Source organism: Tursiops truncatus, chromosome 2, assembly GCF_011762595.2.
Source record: "Tursiops truncatus isolate mTurTru1 chromosome 2, mTurTru1.mat.Y, whole genome shotgun sequence".
In the NCBI taxonomy this organism is placed as follows: Eukaryota; Metazoa; Chordata; class Mammalia; order Artiodactyla; family Delphinidae; genus Tursiops; species Tursiops truncatus.
In genome coordinates this window covers 66,179,004-66,203,217 of record NC_047035.1, presented here as the reverse complement: position 1 = coordinate 66,203,217, position 24,214 = coordinate 66,179,004, and the positions used below count along the sequence as shown (strand labels likewise).

The 24,214-nt window shown below is 41.5% G+C and overlaps 1 protein-coding gene across 1 annotated transcript in view; it reads left to right on the top strand.

The window, feature by feature from the left end:
* AKAP6 (A-kinase anchoring protein 6) overlaps nucleotides 1-24,214 on the top strand; it is a 578,687-nt gene that overhangs the window by 103,675 nt on the left and 450,798 nt on the right. Inside the window, exon 6 of the mRNA XM_033851195.2 lies at nucleotides 18,191-18,332. The gene's annotated coding sequence lies outside the window, so the exon portion shown is untranslated. The remainder of the gene's footprint in view (nucleotides 1-18,190; nucleotides 18,333-24,214) is intronic.

The window sequence follows — 24,214 nt, the reverse complement described above, 5'->3', positions numbered from 1 at the left end:
ATTAGAAAAACATCTTGAGAGAAAGCAGTGTTCTTGTTATACCATAATAATAATGGGCTGAATAAGAAAATGTAATGCTGTTAAATTTATAGTTCACAATGTTTTCATTAATTTTATTTTTAAAAATTTTATTTATTTTTGGCTGCATTGGGTCTTTGTTGCTGCGCGAGGGCTTTCTCTAGTTGCGGTGAGTGGGGGGCTCCTCTTCGTTGTGGTGCGCGGGCTTCTCATTGCAGTGGCTTCTCCTGTTGTGGAGCATGGGCTCTAGGTGTGTGGACTTCAGTAGTTGTGGCACACGGGCTCGGTAGTTGTGGCTTGCGGGCTCTAGAGTGCAGGCTCAGTAGTTGTGGCGCACGGGCTTAGTTGCTCCAAGGCATGTAAGATCTTCCTGGACCAGGACTTGAACCCGTGTTCCCTGCATTGGCAGGCGGTTTCTTAACCACTGCGCCACCAGGGAAGTCCTATATAGTGTTTTTATTTTATGGTTATGAAACATTTTTAATATATTTACTTTTAGCAACCTCATCATGCTATAGGATAAAAATTATGCCTTATGAAAGTTTCCTTACAGCTGCAATACATGCCATGGCCAGTTGCAGTACACAAGGACATTACTGTGTTCAAATAGCATGCTATTTTGATCTATTTCAAAGAGTCCTGGACTGGAAGTCAGGAATCTGAGTTTTAATTCCTGCTAATATAATCTTCCTGAACTGTAGTTTCCTCCACAGTAAAACAAAAGGTTAAAATAACTGATTTCTGTTTCCTTTTATCTCTAATATTTTATGCCTCACTTAAAGGGTTCTCCCTGTCTTTCAATTGTTCAGCTTTGTCATTTTTCCAAAATGATATTCCATTAGAATATTTTAAACTTGCTTAATGCCCTCATATAGATGAAAACATATTTTAGTTTATACACCATTTAAATTTCACACTTGTGTGTTTCATTAGCTTGTGTTTCACAGTACTCTTGGTGGTTAACCTATAGTTGATACATAATGTTTCACTTAAACTAACAAATTACTGTCTTTCACAACAAACTTAAAATTTTTTTTCCAGTTTTATTGAGAAATAATTGACATACATCTCTGTATTAGTTTAAGACATAGAACATGATGGTTTGATTTGTATATATTGTGAAATAATCACTACAGTAGATTCAGCTAACATCCGTCTTCTCATATAGATACAATAAAAAAAGAAGAAAGGAAAAAAATTTTCTCCTTGTGATGAGAACTCCTAGGATTTACTCTCTTAACTTTCCTATATATCATACAGCAATGTTGGCTATAGTTGTCATGTTGTACATTACATCCCTGGTACTTATTCGTCTAATAACTGGACTTTTGTACCTTTTGACCACCCTCCTCCAATTCCCTCTCTTCTTACCCCCCTCACAACAAACTTTTAAACAGTTCCCTTATCTTGTAAATTCAAATATTTTCTATTTATTCTTTCTCCCTTTTAGCCATAACATGTATTTTCTGTTAATGAGTTGAGTGAAATATTTGGTGCTCCTCTACCCTTTCTATTGGGTGTGGAATTTCTTTAGAAACTCACACTGCTGCTCCAGACATTTCCCCCAAATACCTGTGTATGTGCTTTTATAAGGTCAAACCATGTGGAATTCCCATTTTCGTAGGTCAAAAATGGCCAGATATTTGCCGTTTCATGTGGTTCAACCTAATAATTTGTTAATTATCATAACAATATCTTTACTATCTTTATAATGCAGTGATGAAGTCAGTCCCTAAATGAGTTAGGGAAGTAGTGCAAAGAGCATGCAGGGGCTTTAATGAAAGACACATCAGGGATTGAATTCTGCTTTTCTGCTACCAACGATGTGCCTTGGTCAAGTTGCTCAACTTTGCTGAGCTTCCATTTCATTTGTAAAATGGAAACGCTGATGCCTGCCTCATGGGCTTGCTGAGGAGAATGCTCATGGCTCCTAGAATGGTGCCTGATACATGCTTCAAACTCAGCAATGGTCACGATGTGTTACTAGTAACCATCGTTGTACTCCCGCAATGATAAATATCTAAACGTTTAGCTAGAAAAACAAACAAATTGACCTAAATAGATTAAATGAGAAATGGTTACAAGAAGGAGCAGATTCCTGGGAAGAAGAGTCCTATCTTCTAGGGCCATGTAGACTTTTAACAAGATTCCCAAGGGACATTTTAGGGGAGAATGGGAAGGTTGTCTTTCATGTCATCCTCAGATAACTATTTCTGGAGCAATAGTGCCATAATTCATCTGGCATCTGCAAATTTACTTCAGATGTTTTCCTTTTTATATTTTGTTTTTTGAGAGTAACAGTAACAAAGTTCTCTTATGAAAACTATGGACTGTAAAATTGTATTTATTTATAACAAATAGATTTAAAATTTTATTTGTAAAATTCTTTGAGCCAAAAAAAGTCACAGAGTTTAAGTGTTCAATAGTATTACATATGTTTTAATGCCCACTAGGTAAGTGAGTTTAATGTTTTATTTAGCCTAAAACAGCTCCCATGAGACAGTGAATCTGGTCCCAGAGCAGAAGGGACAATCTTTAACTCTCCTCCTTTCCTCTGAATGATCCTGTGCTTGTCGATGGCTTCTCCTGTAGCCATGTGCTGATGACTCATGAATTCAGATTTTTACCCTCTGATTATTTTCCCTGAGATTCAGATTTATATTTCTCCTGCCTTCTGTTTGTGTTCTCCCAAATCTTCCTTGAGTACCTTCACTCTGCACATCTAAAATCTCATTGTCTTCCCCATTCCAAACTTGTTGCTCTTTCTGAACTCCTTGTCTAGAATAAAGCCCTGTCTTCAATCCCATCCCTCAGGGCAGAGACTGGGTGTCATCCTTAGCCTTCTGTTTCACCTCTCCCCTCACCCAAGTTCTGCTGAGTCACCAAGTCCTGCCGAGTCACCAAGTCCTGTAGAGTTTCTAACTCTATTGAATTTGGTGAAAATGAGCTTAGGGTCACCCTGAATAATTTTTTATTGTCTAATAGACTTAGGTCATGCTTCCCCACCTCCTGGCTTCCCCTTTTCTAAACTATAGACCTGATAATTTTAGACTTTCTTTCATGGAAGGCCCTTCCATCCCCACGATCTTTCTAGCTGTGCTCTGAAACTTTTCCAGCTCTGTGAAAGCCTGTGTCTAGGACAACCTCAGGTATCCAGTGTGGCTGGTGTGCTGTGGTGAAGAGGGGGAGAAAATGCACAGTGTGAGCACTGGATGGGGACTCTAACAAATAAGAAATGTGTTATCCTAGATGGAAAAAGTGTGTTATTTTTTTTTCACTTTGAAATAAAAATTTATCTGATCAGAGTTCCAAAAGTTGATACATAAAGTTACTACATCCTGACTCAAGAGGATTACACACTGCTGACTTCAGCACCAGAATGTATTTCTGTTTTGCAGGCGTGATTCTCATTTGTCTTTTGAATTAATTCCAATGGATAGGAGCCAGTTTTTTAAAAAATTTTTTTTCTTATTAGTCATCCATTTTATACACATCAGTGTATACATGTCAATCTTAATCTCCCAGTTCATCACCCCACCCCACCCACCCCCTGCCGCTTTCCCATCTTGGTGTCCATACGTTTGTTCTCTACTTCTGTGTCTCAATTTTTGCTTCACTTCACTCTGTATGACAGTCTCTAGATGCATCCACATCTCTACAAATGACCCAGTTTTGTTCCTTTTTATGGCTGAGTAATATTCCATTGTATATATTTACCACATCTTCTTTATCCATTCGTCCATTAATGGGCATTTAGGTTGCTTCCGTGTCCTGGCTATTGTAAAATAGTGCTGCAATGAACATTGGGGTGCATGTGTCTTTTTTTTGTTTGTTTTTTTTTGGGTTTTTTTTGCAGTACGCGGGCCTCTCACTGTTGTGGCCTCTCCTGTTGCGGAGCACAGGCTCCGGACGCGCAGGCTCAGCGGCCATGGCTCACTGGCCCAGCCGCTCTGCGGCATGTGGGATCTTCCCGGACCGGGGCACGAGCCCGCGTCCCCTGCATCAGCAGGCGGACTCTCAACCACTGTGCCGCCAGGGAGCCCTATTATTAGTTCTTTAAGGAACCTCCGTACTGTTCCCCATAGTAGCTGTATCAACTTACATTCCCACCAAAGTGCAAGAGGTTTCCCTTTTCTCCACCCTCTCCAGGAGCCAGTTTTAACTCTGTGGCTCACAACACTGGCATTGTTCACAGTAATATTCAAAAGAGAGCAAATCAGCAACCATTTTTCCCATTGAAGACAACTAGTTCCCTTGAGGAAGGCAGGTGGCATGTTGGTGAGCTGTGATTGGGGTCAGTTAGATCTTCTGAGTTCAGATCCCAGTCACATACTAGCTCTGTGCCTAAGGAAAGTTGCCCTTCTGGGCTTTGCTTTTCTTCATAGTACCTGCCTTGTCAAGTATTGTATAATTTAGGCACAATGTGTAGTTTAGGTACAAAGCACCTAGCACAGTGTGTGAGATACTGAAAACTCTCAGGAGTGTTTAGTGGGGGCTGGAGCTATTCATAATGTAAAAGCATGACTAACTGGTGGCCAGCCTTGCCGCCTGACCTTGTTTTAGGAGAATTTCTGTTCCAGTCCCAGACCTGTGAGATTTCGGTGGTCAAAGGAGTCTTGTATCAGCATCTTATCCAACTACCCTGCTTCTTCCCTAAATTGGACAGGAACAACCATATCATATGACTGATATTTATACAGATCTTCCTCAACTTATGATGGGGTTACCTATTGTAATTTGAAAATATTGTAAATCAAAAAAGCATTTAATACATATAACCTACCGAACATCATAGCTTGGCCTAGCCTACCTTAAATGTACTCAGAATACTTACATTAGCCTACAGTTGGGCAAAATCTTCTAACACAAAGCCCATTTTATAATCAAGTATTGAATATCTCATGTAATTTATTGAATACTGTACTGAAAGTGAAAAGCAGAATGGTTGACTGAGTATAGAATGGTTTTAAGTTTATCAGTTGTTTATCCTCTTGATAGTGTGAATGACAAAGCTGCCACTGCTCACCATCAGAGAGAGTGTCATACTGCATATCAGTAGCCCAGGAAAAGATCAAAATTCAAAATTTGATGTATAGTTTCTAATGAATGCGTATGCTTTTGCACCATTATAAAGTTGAAAAATCATAAGTTGAACCATCATAACTTGGGGACGGTCTATATATCAAATTTTATTTTCCTTACGCTTCCTTTCTACACTAATTTGGGGAAAATGTTTCCATAGAAAATTGTTTTGGGCCCAGTGAATACTAACATTTACTGTTAAACTCTCATAATCTTGTCAAGGGAAATTCCACACTTTAAAATGTGCATTTACTTTTCTAATACAGATTCAATTCACACAATCTGTTGCACCCTCAGGTATTAAAATACTCTAAATACTCAATATTAAATGTTGATTTTACATTTTTCCCACAGACATTAAATAAGTAAGCAGACAAAGAGGTTATGCATCCACTCTCAGGGGACACGATTGCCTAGAGAGGTTTTCCCAGTACAGGTGAAGCTTTGCCTTGGAAATGATTATATGATTTAGCAGTGAGGGGTTAATATTCCTCACACTGTCAGATGTGGTGTAGGCTGGAGCCTCTCAGCATGAGTTGCCTCCATCACTGAGCTCCAGACATGTCTGGGCATGTCCGCTGAATGTCTGCCCTATGTTGCTGATGATTTAGTGGTCTGTTCCATCAGTGGACAGAGTGTATTGGCACTAGGGTCAAAAGAGATTTCTGAAGAGAACTCATCCTAAGAGAAATGGAGTCTGCCATGATAAGCTCTAATTGCCAAAGGGTGAAGTGACTCTGAGCCCAGTTTGAGGTGGTCACTCCCTGGACTCAGGGCTGAGACCTGTAAAAACTGGGGAGGGGCAAGTGTAGTGTACATAAGAGCTATTCAACTAAAGAATCTGTATCTGATTTGAGCACAAGACCACTGCTTCAGCAGCCTTAGGCAGAGTATATTGTGCAAGAGGGAGAAAAGTGTGTTCCCATCTATCTACAGATGCTCTAACCAGAGGTTTCCAAATTCTCCTGTCAGCCTTATGTGTTAAAAAATGTCTAAGCTCTCACTTGTATTTATATATTATTTTATAAAACATACACAAAAGTAAAAATTAAAAAGGATGAAACAAAAATTAAGCAGAAATCTTAAATTTTCTTCATATTCTCAAAGGTTTGTCTTGCATCTCCCATGGGGTGAGCCCCCAACCTGTAGATTATTGCCCAGAGCATCAGTGAGAGGGGCCTGCTAGTGCCTGGAAATATCAGCCCTTCCTGGCAAAGGTGCCCATGCTGTAAGGAGTGTGCACACACATTTCATGCTGAAACATCGTGAAATTCTACCCAGTGCTCTTTTTTCAGGGAACTAGACTCTGGTGAGGCAGGTAAGAGAAAGAAACTGGTAAATGTAAGACATTACCAATAATGTGACTCCATCTGTACCCCTGAGCTAGCCAACCCTGGGGAATCTTGGGTTGTACAAATCAAAAATATTTCTGAGACAGTATGTCTGTACTGGATTTTAGAGTTTACAGTCAGCTTTTTACATGTAACTCCTCAACAACTCTGTAGGCTATGAAGGATGGAAATTGAGAATTTCCTTAAACCAATTTGATCACACCCAATTCTCAGGTTCTTTTTGGAAATCATAGTAGCTACCTAAGAAGTTTGAACTGATAATTAACTACTCTTCCACAACCTTTACCAAGTTGTAATGACTGCAAGACTCAGACCAAAATTTACCACGCATACAGGTATTTATTAGACAAACATTTATTAACAAAGTAGGCACAAAATATTTCATACAATCCGTTTGATAGGATTAATGAAGTTCCAGCTCTATTTCCTTTTAGGTGCTCCAACTGTATAGTAAAAGCTTTACTTGAGGTAGGATTCTGTGCCCTTTAGTAAGCATCACACAGTCAGAAATTCTTCTGAACCAGTGGTTGAAGACAAAGACAGATTAGGGATTGAGCCTCAGACAACATCACTACGGGGCACATCTGAGGATTCTTATTCTTTTCTTCCCGGAAGTGTTTCTACAGTATTTTAACTAACTCACATGTCTTGAATACCTTTAGTTTTTCCAAGGAAAATCCATTTCTAACTTTCAGCTTTCTAAATGACAAAGCAGTGATTGTTGATTGATGTAGGAGTGAGGCTACCCCCTTTTTGATATAATGCTGGCTGGCACATACCCCCAACCCTCGACTATATTTACCAGATATTACTTTAGCTAAGTCTAGAAATGAAGCTTAAGTTAATTGTCATATGTATATCACACAGATTATACTGAAGTATTTTAAAGTAAATTATAGATTTTGTTAACACTGGGTTACCATCTTACGTTGAAGCTTATAGTCTATGATTTGCTTGAAGTCTCTTTGCTGGTGAGGGCTGGGTCAGAAACTGAACCCAGCTGTAAATGATTCTCAATCCTGCTCTCTCTTTGTAATACCAATGCATCTGACTGTATACACCTCCAGTGCTGGCCTCCTGGGATTGAAGCCTTCTGCTCCTTGGCTACTTTTCAGTAAAGTCTAAAGATTAGTTAATAGTAATAACCCAATGTTAGGAAGTAAGGAATTGCTGCTTCTGCTGACCTGGTCCCTCCTGTACTTCCTGAGGAGGGGAAAGATAATCCCCACCAGCATTATGAGGCTTTGCTTCCATTCCCAAAAGGTGGCTTTGGTTGCTCTGGTTCATATAACTCTTTTCCTCAAGGATATTGGGATATGTTTTCCGGAGCTTGGAGGACATTTGTGTGAAGCCACATGGTGCCTGAGGGCCATGACCCAAGGGCAGGGGCTGCTCTGGACAGTGAGATAGAGATGGACTGAGCAGGTTAAGGACCTGGAAGAGACAGCTGGGTGGGATCATGTTGGGAGCAAAAGCAAGAAGTTCAAGGTAGGCCAGACAGTATTCTAGACGGGAGCCAGGGGATTTTACAGGTTGCAGCCTATGGTAGGGATCAATTGGCCTTGCTCAGAAGAATATAGACCTGGGTTAGACCAAGAAAAAAAAAATTAGTACATTCTGAGATACCAAGAGCAAAAAGCAGTTATCCAAAACCTAACAGAAACCCAGAATGTTTAGGAAGAAGATCGTGGATGCTGAAAAACTGAGAAGAGTTTTGTCATGTTGGGAAACTTCTGCTTCCTTTTATCTCCTAGCATTCCTCCTGCAATGCTTTTACCCTGCACTCTATGAGGCTTCTGATGTGTCCTAAAGCAGGGTGAAGTTTCGACAGTACTTCCCACCCAGCAACTCTGCAGGGCCCAGGTAATGCCCTGAAAGGTGCGAGTGACCCTATATTTTTTAATCATTCCTATTCCTGTGTCCTGAGCCTGCCCATTGGTCCCAGGGTCCTCCCACAGATCCTCCCAGGATCTGTGTCTCCCAGGACACCTCTCTGATTCTCATGACCAGAGGATACCTAGTGGCCACTCTAACTGGCCAGAGTACTTAAGGTAGACGTTCCCTTTAAGTCACCCCCTTAGAACTCTTGCTATTGGTTATTTAATTCATAAAGGGGACTCTCTAGTACCTATTGCTCAATAAGAATGATGGCATTTGTGGTTTGACACAACAGGAATTGTTTGAAGGGGTTTTTACAGATCTATTGGACAATAGCCATTTCCATTCCAAAGACATTGCAGCATTTCTAAACAACAGTTATTTGGGACAGGAATTCAGAACTGCACTCTATAGATCCAAAGTGAGTTTGACTTGTATATGGGAGTGATTCTTTTTTAAATGCCCTTGAAATGTTTCATTTAAACTTAAAAATTAAGGGACATCTTTTTCCACAGAAGTCTTTCGATTTTATGGCTCTGTGTAGATGCTAGGATAGGAAAGAAAAAAAGTATTATGGTCAAAGAATGTAGAATCCTGGGCCAGGGGTGGAGGAATGTCTATTTCTTGGCCTTATGTGTTCCTGAGCCTCAGAAATATAGAAAGATTGGTAGGCCTATTGGGGCTTGATATAATGACTAATGGGATATAATTTTAGTTTAGGATTTGGAAGTTCCAAATTTGTTAAAAATGTACATAATAGTAATAATAATAATAACAATGACAATAATGGCTTTCTTCTGTTTATTGGGTGCTAATTATATGTCAGGCTCTATGTTAAGAAGAGCTTCACATATGCTAACTTATTAAATCTTCAACAGATTTATTAAAAGGTAGTTGAAGGGACACATTCAGTGCCCAGAGCTTGGTTTCTAAACACCCTTCTTCAATAAAAGGAGTAATTTTCTAAGGCTAGGACAGGGAAAAGCTTAAGATGAGTGTGAACATCATGTAGTATGAGAAAGTAAGGAAGTGCTCACAAAACAAAAGCAAAAGGATGGGGCATGTCAAAGGGGCACAGGAGGCAAGCTGCAAGAGCTGCTTTTTTTTGGTCCAGCCGCACAGCTTGCAGGATCTTAGTTCCCTCTTCAGGGGTTGAACCGGGGCCCCGGCAGTGAAAGCACCGAGTTCTAACCACCGGACCATCAGGGAGTTCCCGAAAGAGCTTCTAATAGCCAAATTTGGAACACTCTGAGCAATAAAATAAATAAATCAGATAGTATTGAGTTATAATCCAAAGTATAAAATAAATATACATGAATGTATGTTAATATAAATAAATGATTGAATAAATAAACAAACGTGAAAAGAGGCACGTCTTCCTTACTGAAGAATTCAAAATAATGTACATTAGTACTCCTATCTCTAGGAGTAAGAGCTTAACCTATCCCCCCCACCCCCCCCGCCCCGCCACTTAGGGTGGCCTAGACTTGATGGCTCACTTCCAAGGAACAGTACAGAAAAAGAAAATTATGAAGTAAATTTACAGGGGAGAAGTCTGGAAAACACCACTATAGGCAAGTGATGAAGTAACCTTTGCCAGTGATATCATGCTGAAGTCATGTACCCCCGATACTGATGTGATGATAAGGGCACTTCATCTCCATGATAATCTATCCAAAAACCCATAACCCCATTCTAATCATGAGAGAAACATCAGACAACCCAGATTGGGGGACATTATATAGAGCAGCTGGCCTGTCTTCTTCAAGACTGTCAAGGTCATGAAAAACAAGGAAAGCCTAAGAAACTGTAACAGACCAGAGGAGACCAAGGAGATATGACAACTAAATGCAATGTGGTTCTCTAGATTGGGTCCTGGAACAGAAGAGGACGTTAACGGAAAAACTGGTGAAATCCAAATAAAGTCTGGATTTTAATTAATAGTAATGTACCAAGATCAGCTTTATAGTTTTTACACACGTCCCTTGATAATGTAAGATGTTAAGAAAGGAGGAAACAGTGTGTGGTTGTTGTGGGAACTCTCTGTACTATCTCTGCAGCTTTTCTGTAAATCTAAAATTTTTCCAAAATAAAAAGTTTACTAAGATAGATAAATGAATGAATAAATAGGTGAATAAATAGTCAAAAGTTTAAAGAAATACAGGCTTATTTTTTTTAAAAATCAGAGTACTGTAGAAAATGAAAAGTAAAAATTCCTCTCCTCTCTGAGTAGGAACTCCAAGCCCACCCCATTGCAATCCCAGAGGTAAATATAGTTTAACAATTGGTATAAATTTTTCCAGATGTCTGCTATGATCTATATGTGCGTACTTTAAAAATGTGTAACTGGAATCTTGCTTTTCATTCTGTCCCATGATTTATTTTTTCTCTACTAAATACAAAACCATGGAATTAGCTTCAAGACAGAATGTAATGATTTTCCAGGTGACTTTTAAATATTCATGAGGGTATTGCTTCCACAGAGGCATTAGCTATCAAGTCTACATCTTATCTAATTTTTAAGCCTTTTAGATGTACTTTTTGTAGATATCTTAGGCCTTTCTAAATTTTAGTCATATTACCCAAGATTATTACCTGCTCTGCTCTAAAAATAGTATTTGGTAATCATGGACTTTTAAGAAACAAAGACTAAGAAAATAAAGTTATTAATGATTTAAAAAAATAGAAATAGGAAAGATGTTGCTAGTTGACATTTATGTCATAACTGTAGATGAATGCTAACTGAAGTTGTTAATGATAGAAATTGAATATATTTCTGTATATATGGGTGTGTGTTTGTATGTATATGTGTGTGTATAATTTTAAAGCATTACTTTACTGCTGCCTCAGGTAGGATAAGAATAATAATCTCTGAGCTCAGAGCCAGAGAAATTACTGATCTGAATAAGATTTTCTTTATTTTTACCCTTCTTTTTAACACAGCCAGAGCTGGGACTTGAGCATGGTTCTGTCTTAGCATCTTGCTGCTCTGCCTCCACCCGCACTGGGTAGACTTGCTGTAGAAGCTGTAGAGGGTTACACAGCCATGGGCAGTGGTTCCTGTGCAACCTTGGGGAAGTGTGTGTGTGTGTGTGTGTGTGTGTGTGTGTGTGGTGTAGGGGAGTCTTCAGCATTCTCCTCAGGCCTTTTTGTATCATATGTCTGTCCCATTTCCAGCCCAAATTGTAACAATCCTTCACTGGTCAGCCTCACTGTGCCATTCTCAACCTCCCATTTCTCAACTAATGGCTGCTATATCCTGCAGAGAAAAGAGAAGATTAATGATAGGAATCTCTCCCATGTCCTACCTGCTTAATACAAATCTATAAGCTGGTACACCCCCTTTTACCTACCTTCTCTTCCTGCTTTTACAGGAAGAGGCAAAATACTGTTAAAAGCATGGATTTTGGAGTCAGAAAGAAATCTACCTGTTCTCTGCTCTGCCACTGTAGCTGTGTGACCTTGAGCACTTTACTTAAAACTTTCCACACTCAATTCCCCATTCTCTGAAATGGGCATAATTACAGTACCCATTTGGTAGTATTAGAAGATAATGCAGGAGAAGCCTCTTTAGCCTGGTGTCTGGCACAGTAAGTACCTGGCGTGGTAAATGGCAATAGTAACTTCTTTCTCTTCAGAAGAAATCCATCTTCCAGGGCTCACCCAGATCTTAAACTGCCCCTATTGCTCCGACTCCTTCCTCTATCTAGAAATATGGTCAAGTTGCTTCTAGGTTAAAAGTAAACAAGAACCAAAAAACCCCTCCTTTGATCCTGCTTTTATTTTCTACTGTTGTTCTATTTCCCTTTTCTCACTGCCATGCTTTTTAACAGAGACGGATACCCTGCTTCACTTTACATCGGCTCCTGGCCTAAAGTAATCTGGATCCCATGCCCCTTACACAGAAACTGTTCTCACTCAGGTCACCAGTGAGACCCCTGGAAGTGGACATTGGCTTTTGCTCACCTTGCGTGCTTTCCCCTTCTGGTACTGGTGTGCCATCTTGGGAACTGCCTTCCTCTGTGGACCTTGGTGTAACTGTCAGTTCAGGTGCCCTGCTCTCTGCCAGCCCGAGGGGTGGACACAAGACCCCAAGCCAGGCCAAACAGATAAGCACGTCAGGGGAATTGTAGACGGTGGCATTTCCTTCCTGCTATCCCGATCCCCCTGGACATTCTTGTTCCCCGTCTTTTCTATGGACAAATTCTTCAGTTTTTCCTTGGAGTCTGTGATCTTCCTCATATTCTTTCAATGCATTTCTTTTTGCTGACATGCGATAGTTGGTTCTATTTCTTACAGCAAAATAACCCAAACTGATACAGGTTCTTTGAAGCATCTTTGATACCTCACATGTAGTTAATGCCTCCCACCTCCTTTCGTCCTTGAACCTAGCATATGTCCCCAGTAAAGTTCATATTACTTTACTAGTTTGGAATACATGATTTACAATCATGTATCCATATATTTCTCTTTTCCACTAACATGTGAAGTTCTTGAGGAAAAGGGCCATATTATATTCGTTTATGTATTTCCAGATCCTAGCATTGTAAGAGCTCTTAGCATATAGTCATTGTTCCCAACAAATATATGTTGACATATGTAGTGTTACTAAAAAAATAAAAATACCACTATGTGATTCACCCAAGGAGTAAGTTTGTTTTAGGGGATGAGAGCAAATTAATGAGTCTCTCCCATTATAAATTTAGGACAAAATTTTAGCCTCACTTTGAAACATAATTGGACCTCTCTAGTGGAGAAACTAGGTCACGGTACAGTTGTAGTGCTGGGAAAGTGAAATTTATAGGCATTTAAAAAGCTGGTATGAGTTTCTGTATATAAAAGCTCAGCCAACCATGTCTGTTTTAGGATACTATTTTAGCTAGATATATTATTATTTTGTATGAAATTGTTCTTTTTCCCCATATCTATAAATGTTTATCTGAGTTGAGGTTAAATTTACTGCAAGTGAAAACTCTCGGAGAAATAGCCAGAAAGTCAGAAATACTTGTGAGTCCTTACTGTGGACTGGTGTTTTAAGAATTTAGAGACAGAATTACTGGTTGGAGAACAGTCTTACAGCATGAAATAAAATCGTAGCTGCTGCTAGCCCATATGGCACCTTTATGCAATTTAGAAAAAGATATCCCTTCCTCAAAACACTTCCACGTTTAGGGAACTGTCATCATATAGTGATTTTTATGGAATAGGGTGCTTTCCTGCCATCTTCCGGAAAACCACACTAATAAATATGCAAATCTTGATATTTGTGGTGTGAAGGGCCCCCCTAGAAGTGGTGCCCTTGTTTAATGCGCAGCCTGCATTGTGGTATATATAGCAGCCTTAGCTAGGGGATTGTATTGAGCAGTTCTCCTTGTATGCAGTTTTGCTACCAATTACTTATTGTTCAAACGATGGTGAAAGTTTGCAGATGAAAAACAAAAAGTCTCAGCTATACTGAGGGGGAGAAGAAGCTGACTTTGGGCTTAGCCAGGTGACTCTCAGACCATTCATTTTCTCCTACAGAACTGAATCAGAGCACCGAAGAGTGCTATATTTAGACTGTTGCTTACCTGGCTTGAAAAGTATCATAGCCTCAAGGGTTCTGAAACATCCTGTGCATTAGCTATGGCTCCACAAAGGGTACGCCTTCAGTTGCCAACTTCCTGTTCTAGAACTCTGAGACAGATTTCCAAGTATAAATTTTAGGTTTACGGTAAGGCACCACAAACTATGGCCACCATTTGATCTTTGCCACTTCTTACACTCCCTTGCTGTAGAATTTAGAATTCCTGTTCTTAAGCAAATCCTGCAGTTAATGCTCAACATATGAAGCCAGGGAGCTATTTGTTCCTTGAATAAAAATGAACATTTGCTTATTTTCTCATAAAGAATGAAGTTTTGGATCTAAAATAATTTGGATATACTTTGCATCCTGTGTTTTTTCCCTCTAGGTTTGTTCTCTGACATGTGTTTTGGGTAGGGGCCTGGGATGCAGTGAGCCACAGCAGTTTACTTTAGGTATATTCTGGCTTTTAACCTCCCAAGAGGACCAGCATAACAGGAGAACCATGGTCCCAATAAAGCTGGGAGGTGAACAGAACATTTTGAGGATAGGTACAGGCTGTAGGAGAGCCTGTTTACTTTGGAGCTGGAGTGAAGGGTGGGGTTCCCGAGGGGACAGTGGAAAAGAAGAAAAGCTGTGAGATGTGAGTGAGATGGGGAGATGCCTGGGCCAGTTTGTAAAGCCCACTGGGTAAGGATCAATGATCATACAGGCTGTATTTTCAGTGGTGACCAGGGATGGTAGAGATTTGAATTGGCCTGGGACTGATTGGTCTCAGAGCTCTGCTTTAACATTGCATCAGAGCAGACACCTGCTGAGGCCCCAGGTGCAGAGAAGGTCTAGAAAAACAGCAGCTGGCAGGCCAGCCCTGAAAGTAGGGTTGGCTCAGGGACTGTCCCTGGATGGATGGAGGCTTCCTTCCTGCCAGTAGCTCCGCTGACACTCACTGGATTCTAAGTGTTGGGTAGGATTAAAAGGGCCCTTGCCTCCATAGAGCTGCTAAGAGGAGAGACACATAACAACTATAAAAAAAGGAAGAATGAACTGAATGCTGCAACAGAGTCTCTGAACAGACAAAATCCTAAAGGAATGCAGCGTAAGGAGCAATTTACCCTCCTGAGAGGAGCTTTCTCCAAGAAGGTGGCCTTACATTTTTTTTTTTTTTGACCACGCCATGCAGCATGTGGGATCTTAGTTCCCCAGCCAGGGATCGAACCCATGCCCCCTGCATGGGAAGCACGGAATCTTAATCACTGGACCGCCAGGGAAGTCCAAGAAGGTGGTTGTTAAAAATGAACATCTTGCTGTTTGTTTCTGATTTTTCAAGGAAAACATGCTCCTTTTAGAAAAATGAAAGTATAAAATACATACAAGAATCAGAAAAAGAACAGGTGTACTTTAAAAAACTTTTTATTTTGAAATAAACCTAGATTTATGAGTAGCAAAGATAGTACGAATGTCCCCATATAACTTTTACCCAGCTTCCTCTAGTGTTACCCTCTGACATAACCATGATATATTTATTAAGACCAAGAAATTAGCACTGATACACTACTATTAACCAAACACTTATTTTCCTCTAGATTTACCTGTTTTTTCCATAAATGCCCCTTTTCTGTTCCAGCATCTGATCCAAGACCCCACATTGCATTAAGTCATCACATCTCTTTAGTCTCCTCTAGTCTGTGACAGTTTCTCTGTCTTTGCTTGTCTTTTGTGACCTTAATACTTTTGAAGACTAGTCAGGTATTTTCTAAAATGTCCCTCAGTTTTAGTCTGGCTGGTGTTTTCACCTGAATAAAACTAAGATTATGGATTTTGGGGAGAACACCACAGAAGTGATGTCCCCTTCTCATCATGTAAATCAGATTATCAGGTTATCTCATGATAACTGCACAACTGATTGCTGGTGATTTTAACTTTGATCACATGGTCAAGGTCGTGGTTGCCAGTAAAGTTACTGTTTCTTCCTTTCCATGCACTATGCCTCAGAAGCAAGTCTCTAAGTTCAGCCACACTCAAGGTGAAGGGACTTGAGCTTCATCTCTCGGAGGGAGGTCTGTCAAAGGATCTGTGGGCATCTGTTAAAAGCATCACAGTCATTAGTAAATTTGGGAGGTGCTGTTTTGAGGCTGTGCTAATATCGTTTTTCTCCTGAACAGTTTTCCCCGCTGATTTTAGCATTGATCAGTGGATCTTGCCTGTAGCAATTATTACTGTGGTATTATAATGGTGATTTTCTATTTCCCTACATTTATTAATTGGAATTTTTGGTAAGGAATATCACTCTTGCCTTTATTTCATTATTCAAGCATTTATTTATATCAGTATAGACTCATGGATGTTTATTTTATACTTTAGGTTATAATTCAATACTATGGTTATTTGTTACATTGCTCAGATTGTTTCAGCTTTGGCCATTGAATATATATTTTTGAGAAGCTGGGGAAGGTCATCGCAGGCTGAGAACAGTGTGAGTAATGATCTGGTAGGGAAAGAACCTGGTGGGATCAGGGGATGCAGGTTAGGCTCTGCTATACATGGCAGAGGATGAAGGGAATCGGGGTGAGAAACACCAGCCAGGAGGCCAGTGAGGCCAGCACTGGAAAGAAGGCAGGAAACAGACTAGCTGACAGCTATTTCAAAGTACAGTAACTAATGAATCTCTGGACCTTTGAAAGGGACGCCATCTAGAGTTTTGTTTTGGATTCTGCTGGGTAAAGTGTGATGTGAGGGACTAATTAGAGTTTTCTTCATTGCTTCTGAAATCTTTCCCCTTCCTGTAGGGGATATTTCCAACTGCAGTTGTAATAAGGATTGGGTTCTTATTGGTTTTTATTAAGTTTTACACTATATATGGCTCAATCTCAGCAGAGACCAGGGCTCACTTAAGCTACAGGGAAAAGCATTTGATTTCTGCTTGTTCATGTGTTATCTTTGATGGCTCTTTCCCATTCATTAGGGCCAGTGGGGCGCTGCTGTGCTTCAATGCTTAAAAAAGTTCGATTCCTTTTGGCCAGGCTTGTCTTTGAATTTCACGTCAGTAGGGGGCTTTGCTGTTGGCTGGCTGCGGGAACTTGGGAAAGTCTTTTTCTCTCCGAGGTTACCTTTCTTCAGCACTGAAAAGGAAATAATTTGCTTACCTTACAGGTTTGTTGTGAGAGATAGATAAGATGCTTGATTAAAAAAAAAATCACCAGCATAGTGCTTGGCCTGTTGTACTCAGTAAATGCTCTGAGAATCAGACTAGAATTGAGAGGGTCCTTGAGGGATTATCTAGTCCATCCCTCTGCCTGGGGACCAGTGTGTGCCCCCAGCATTCAGGTTAAAGTTTCGTATTTTCTTTTCTAATATTTCTAGACATGCGGACTCTACAGTCATCTTCAGCAGTGGTGAAAACATTTATTAATAACCTCCTATATGTTGTATTATATGGCGTGTGTGCATTACAAAGATGAATTAGATAGGTCTTGGGCTCCAACAAGTTACAATATTGTAGGGGACACAGCTGTGTAGACAGTATTAAAATTCAGTACATTAAGTGCTATACTAGGGGTATGAACAAAGTAATGTGTGGGTGCAGTGTGAGAGAAACGAATGAATTCTGGCAGACTTGAGAAAAGCTTCAGGGAGAAGTTGATATTTGAGCTGGGCTTCTATCCAAAATAGAAACTTGCCAGGAAAAGGTATGTGTGTGCACATGCCTTTGTGTGTATGTGTGTGTGTGTATGTGTGTGTGTGTGTGTGTGTTTGGGGAAGAGAGGTGATGGTGGTGTTCCAGGTAGGGTGGAGAGCACATGCAAAGGCATGGAAGCAGGAACAAACATGGCATGTACCAGTTTAATGTGACCCAAGCGTAAAGTGAGTAGATGGCTGGTTGGGGCAGGTCAATCACAGAGAGGTAGGAAATGGGACTGGAGAGGTGAGTTGGAACCATGCTAAGGAATTGACTTTATCCTATTGAATAGAGAAGTTAGACCTGTGTTTTAGAAAATCACTTTTGCAACAACTTGAAAGGTCAGTCAGTGGTGGGAGGGCTGAAAGTGATGAGCAGGTTGCTGTCATAGGCCAGGTAAGAAAACACAAGGGCTGGGATGAGGCTGTGACCATGGGGTTGCAGAGCAGAAAAGGGGAAGCCAGTGACTCAGAAGTATGTGTCAGGACTTCGGTGGAGTAGGGGAAGAGAGAAAAGGATGAACCAAAGGTGATCCTGAGGTTTGTAGTGTGAATGGCTGAATGGATGGAATATTAACTGAGGTATGGACTATGTAACACAGTTTTATTTGTTTACTGCTAGATGCCATGCTCTTCTGGGCACTGGAGTTACCGAGAGAAAACGTCATCCCGTCTTGAGTAATTTACCATCCTAGTGAACAGACAGAAGCACAAAAATCACCAACCAACCAACCAACCAACCAACCAAACCCTACCAGTAACAGGTTGATTATGTACTATGTGCTGTGCAAACACAGGAAAACAAGCATTTAAGTCTACCTAGGGGAGTAGAGAAAGATTTCACAAGGGAGGTACCATTTGAGCTTCCACTAAAAAGATAAATAGATGGTTGCTAGGACGATAAGAGGGAGGAACATCTGGTAGGTAAAAAATAATGAGAGAGGATTGTAGAGGAAACAGCTGGTTTGCCCGTTAGACTGTAAGTGGGGTGAGGGCAGGGGCCATGTCCTTTTTGCTCAGCATCATATCTCGAATCTGAGTGGTAGAGAGAATAGGAACTGGAGGAAGGGTAGTAGCAGGAAGTCTCTTTACCGTGGGGTGAGGATGTAGAGGTAATGAATCGAGATTGTTCTTTGGGAAAAAGGCTGAGGAGGAAAAGGAAGGTGTGAGAAAGAAGGTGGCAAGTTTTGAGAGAAATAAACTGATGTGGAGAAATGAAGTCGATTTGGACCAGTTTAGTTCAGTCCTCTCTAGGATTCTTCTAGATATTGATGCAGAGAGGCCTGCATTGTAAGCTCCCTTTACACCCCTTGCTTCTTAGCACAACCAGGGCCCTCGGAAGATCTGATTGGATTGTAGGCTATGCATGCTGCCTGGTGGGCAGGGCAGAGTGGCGTACCCCCTCTGCTGAAGGGCGGGTGATGGGGGTGCTGGGGAGGAGTGGGATTGCCTAAGTAACTGCTTATCTCTTTGGCTAAGGTAAGTAGCCATAATTTCTTCTGATCTCTCACACGGGAGGTATTTTCAACTTTTTATTCATTTGGACCATGTCCCCTGCTCTCCATTCCAACACTTCCCATTTCCTGTCTTACCCCCACCTCCCAATGAAGTATAGAAATTTCAAGGGAAAAGAGATAAGATTTTCACTTCAAAGAAAAAGTGAAAAGGGGGCTTTTTGAATCATTTCCCTCAATTTATATTTCAGAAGTCCCAATTGGGAAAACGACTTTTCTAGATGATAATCAATGACACAAACAACAAATTATGACAGGCACATTGGTGTCCCAGATTGTTTCCCACTCCTTTGTTGCTAAGTGCTAGATTTAGGTTGCCAGAGATGCTCGGACTCTGGCATCAGGTGTTTAAATTATAAGTAGAATTAACGATAGAATGATAAGGAATAATAGAACCAGGGAACAGCTTAGAAATCATCTGGATTCTAGGACAAACTCCATACTTCACAGATGCAGACACTCAAAATGTCCAAGTCATGCACTCCTGTTATCGCAGGAACCCAGCTAGGCTTGCCTCAAGTCTCCGGGCTGGACTCCCTGCCCGCCTGGCGTGTGGCTCTGCTGCGGGTGACTGGATGCAGCGCTGCATTCCCCTTCCCTGATTGCTTCCAGCTGCTCTGATCTCTCCCTTGATTGTGGAAGCTACAAGGTGGCAGTACCTGTGTCAAATGAGTCATCTCAGGGCGGTAGAGTGGGTTATCTAATGATGAAGTCATGGGACAGTAGGGAGAGAGGTTCTCTAGGTGCTAGTCTTCTGCAGCTCAGTAGGCATTTCCATGCTGCTTCTTCATCCTGGGACCTAGTCTTTCCCTTTTGTAGAGCACTCACATGAACACTGCCATCAAGAGGGTCTAATGTCTCACCAGGACTTACTGATGACCCCAGGACCTGCTGAGCCTTCTTTTGAAACCAACCATATAAATTGCACCCTTTATGGTCAGTTAACCCTCTTGACTACTGATTCCAATCCTTTCCCACCTCCTCTGAACAGCTTCCTCCAGCTGCCCTGGCCCTCATGGACTCTACTCTCTTCTGTGATCTCCCGTGGGGGCTACTCCTGGGACACCTGTACCCAGGCCAACTGTCAGGAGGGCCTCTGGGCCATCAGTAATCCTCCTGGTCAGCCTTTCCCCTGTCTTCTCAGAACCAGTCCAAACTTTTGCCTCATGCCCCTCAACTTCACCAAGAAGTGGTTGATCATTGGGTAAGAACTCCTCAGCTTCCACACCCAGGCTTGCCTACCACTATTTGCACTCACTGTTTCCTCCGTCCTCGGGGGAGAGGTGTCCCTGCCCTGTCTGCAGTTAGTCTACCCCTCCCCCCTTCCCAGGGCCCTTGCCCACTGATCACCCCCTGTCTATTTCCTCTATCTTCAAACCTCTCTTCCTTTGTTGACTCTTCCCCTCAGGACAACAGTCCCCAACCTTTTTGGCACCAGGGACCAGTTTTGTGAAAGACAATTTTTCCACAGACCGGGGGTAGGGGGAAATGGTTTCAGGATGATTCAAGCACATTACACTTATTGTGCACTTTATTTCTATTATTATTACCTTGTAATATATAATGAAATAATTTTACAGCTCACCGTAATGCAGATCAGTGGGAACCCTGAGCTTGTTTACCTGCAACTAGATGGTCCCACCTGGGGGTACTGGGAGACAGTGACACCCGAAGTTTGTTGCTTATGTCCAGTCTAATTCATAAGATGCAGCTTAATTGTCACTTGCCACTCACTGATAGGGTTTTGATATGAGTCTGCAAGCAATTGATTTATTATGGTCTCTGTGCAGTCAAACCTCTCTGCTAGTGATAATCTGTATTTGCAGCCACTCCCCCGTGCAGGCATCACTGCCTCAGCTCCACCTCAGATCATCAGGCATTAGATTCTCATAAGGAACTTGCGACCTAGATCTCTAGCGTGTGCCGTTCACAGCAGGGTTTATGCTCCGGTGAGGATCTAATGCCGCCACTGATCTGACAGGAGGTGGAGCTCAGGTGGTAATGTGAGCGATGGGGAGCGGCTGTAAATACAGATGAAGCTTGGCTCGCTCACCCACCACTCACCTCCTGTGCGGCCTGGTTCCTAACAGGCCACGGACTGGTACCGGTGGGTTGTGGACCCCTGCCTTAGGATATAAATACCCTCAAAGTCTCTCCCATTAAAAGAAACAGACATGAGCAAAACCACACACAACGAACAACGATCCATTGGTCCTGGCCTCCCTCTGCCATCCTACCCTTCCTTGTTGCCCCCCTCCATGAAGAGCTACCTCTGCTCGGCCCTTATGCCATCACCCCACATCCTGCTTCTGCCATTTGCAGTGGCCTGATGACTGATCACCAGACTTCATTATTTTATTTGCTAACAAGTCTTTCTTCCGTTAGAACACAGCACTTGAACTAACCTTGATGCCAGGGGTCCCCAGGAGTTAAGTCTTCGTGGGGCAGTCCCTTCTGGGGTCAGAATCCTCTCTGGATGCGTTGTCAGACTGTGGGCTGATAGTCTGTGGCCGATTGTGACTGTGGGTGGAGTAGGGGGATGGCTGTGATCCTTGGCAGATACTCTCTGACTTCAGTCCAAGGTCTTTAGAAAACCATTGTGAGAGCAAGACAATCTGTCCTGAGAATGAAGCCCTTTAATTTTCAGAATGTTGACTTTAACCGGCATCGCATATTTTATCTCTTGCTCTGTTTCTTTTCTAACTAGAGAGTGATATCTTTCTCTCTTTACATTTGGATTAGAAAATGCTGTGTGTGTGTGTGGGGGGGGAGGGGATGCTGGGGAGTAGTGGTGGCAAAACTGTAGCAAGCATTTCTATTTACATTTAGTCTGTTTCGTCAAAATGTTAATTATGAACACTGAGGTGTTTAAATCTCAAATTTGTCCCCTAGGAGAAAGAAAGGCTTGTGCAAGGCCATAGCGCAACTCAGAGGAGGCCAGGGGAAAGAAGTTCCAAGGCACACACCAGGGTGCTTTACAAAGCAGCCTGACCTCCCTGAGTTCCGGAATAGGTCCTTGAAATGGGCCTGCGTGGTAGCCAAACATAAGGGCATTCTAAAATTCCCTGCAGTGGGCTGCTCCAACTCAAACCATGAATAATTCAGAAGATCTTTTGGAAGCCCTCCTGGGAACAGCGGTCCCACTCCCGTGGGACAGGCTCTTTTGAATGAGAAGGCCTAGCTACTTCTTCTGACTCTCAGCTGGGAATTTCTTTCCTGTCCCACTAAGTCCACAGATCAACAGGGCCTCCAAAACGGAGATCAGTGTCATCAGTTTGTCACCTGGAGTCTTATCTCAGAGCCTGATAAGACATGCATGTTTACACCAGTGACTTGAAGTTTGGGTTAAGGATATGAAGTGGTCAAAAGTATTATGTACATGGAATTAAGTGGTCGAAAACTCCATCTCCTTGCTTGTTTGTTTTTAAAATTATTAATTACTCAGGAGCTATGAACACAAGTGTTATTAGTTATTATTTATTATGAAGATCAGATCTTTCTTTCTCTTTACCTTGAAATAAAGTGAACAGCTTTCTCTTTTTCTTGTGTTTATTAAAAGTTGACTGCTGATTCCAATATCTTCTTGTATATTTTTGTTGTATTTTTAAACAGGAATGGATTACCATCAACCATTTAATTTTCTCCTCAATGACTGTACTACCATTAGTATCCTGCTCTTTAAACCTTGCTTCTTATCCTACTTGAGCAAGCCTGATTTTCTTCACAGGTGTGTAGAGTGGGAACAGGGATGAATTCCCAGCCAGCTGAGTGAGGTATGCATAGGAGTCTTTTGGGGACTTCCCTTCTAATCTGACCAACCTGCTTTAACTACTTCAATCTCTACTACTTTTTTCTTTGCTACTTATGACTAAAAATAATCTAGTCCAATCTCACACCCCCGCCAAGTCACAATTTGCCTATAAGGAATGCCTCACAGACAACACATTTATTTTCAGGTAGCTTTGACTGCTAAAAAAGCCCAAGCCTCTTGTCCTCTAATTCCTTTCATTGATCCTAGCAGGGCCATACGAAACATGTTTAATATTTCTTCTAGAAATGTGAAGGCAGTTCTCATTTCTTTGTTTCCTCTTTCCCTCTCTTTTCTAGGCTGAACTGTCTCAGTTTCTGTGTTGTAGTCTGTTAACGTCCCTGATTGCTTTCCTCTGAGCAGGCAGGGGCTATGTTTATATTAACAAATGGTATGCAGGACTAAACCTCACCCACTGCAGTGTGAGGCAGGACTGTCATCCCATTTTATCTTTATACTGTACGTTTAAGATCACATTAGCTTATTTTCACTAATTCAGCTGTAATTTATTAGCTGCCTCCCATGTGGTAGACATTGTATTAGGTGCCTGGGTGCTGAGAATATGTATAAATGCTATCCGGAAGCAAACAGACTAGGAAAGAAGGAGAGAGGGAGAGAGCAAGCAAAAATACTTAACTGGAAATTAAATATGATGAGTATTAGCTTAGGAGAAGTACAGAGTGGTGTGGGCATAAATAGTTGGGGGACATTTCGTAACTAGAGGGTTAGGGAGGGCCTTCTAGAGGAAAGACTTTAAAGCAGGGCCCTAAAGGAATTGGGCTAGAGATTAGGGGGAAGAGAGAGGTAGAGCTGTCGGAAGGAGGGGAATGTACCAGGCGGAAGGAGGGGAATGTACCAAGCAGAAGGAAGAACGTATGCAAAGGCCTAGAGGTGAGAAGGAACTGAAAGTAGTAAAATCTGACTGAAGGTTAGACTATAAAGAAGAGAAGGCAGAGCTGAAGTGAGAGATAGAGGTAGTGCCCACACTGTAGGTTCCTTAAAAGCTAATCAGTCAGCACATGTTTGAGTATATACTATGTGCCAGGCACTTTTCTGGTCCCTGGAGTCATGGCAGTAAAGAAAACAGACCAAAAAAAAATCCCTTCCCTCATGGTATGTACAGTTTGGTGGTATTAAGAAGTTAAAAAGCCTTATCAAAGAATTTGGACTTTAAGGGCAAGGGGAAGCCACTGAAAGGGTTAAGTGGAGGAGTGATGTGGTTAGAATTATGCTGTTTTAAAGTTAGGCGTATGATTTCACCCACTGGAGGGCACTTTTGAGAATGAAAGTAATTATTAATAATTATGATAGAACAATAGGTGTA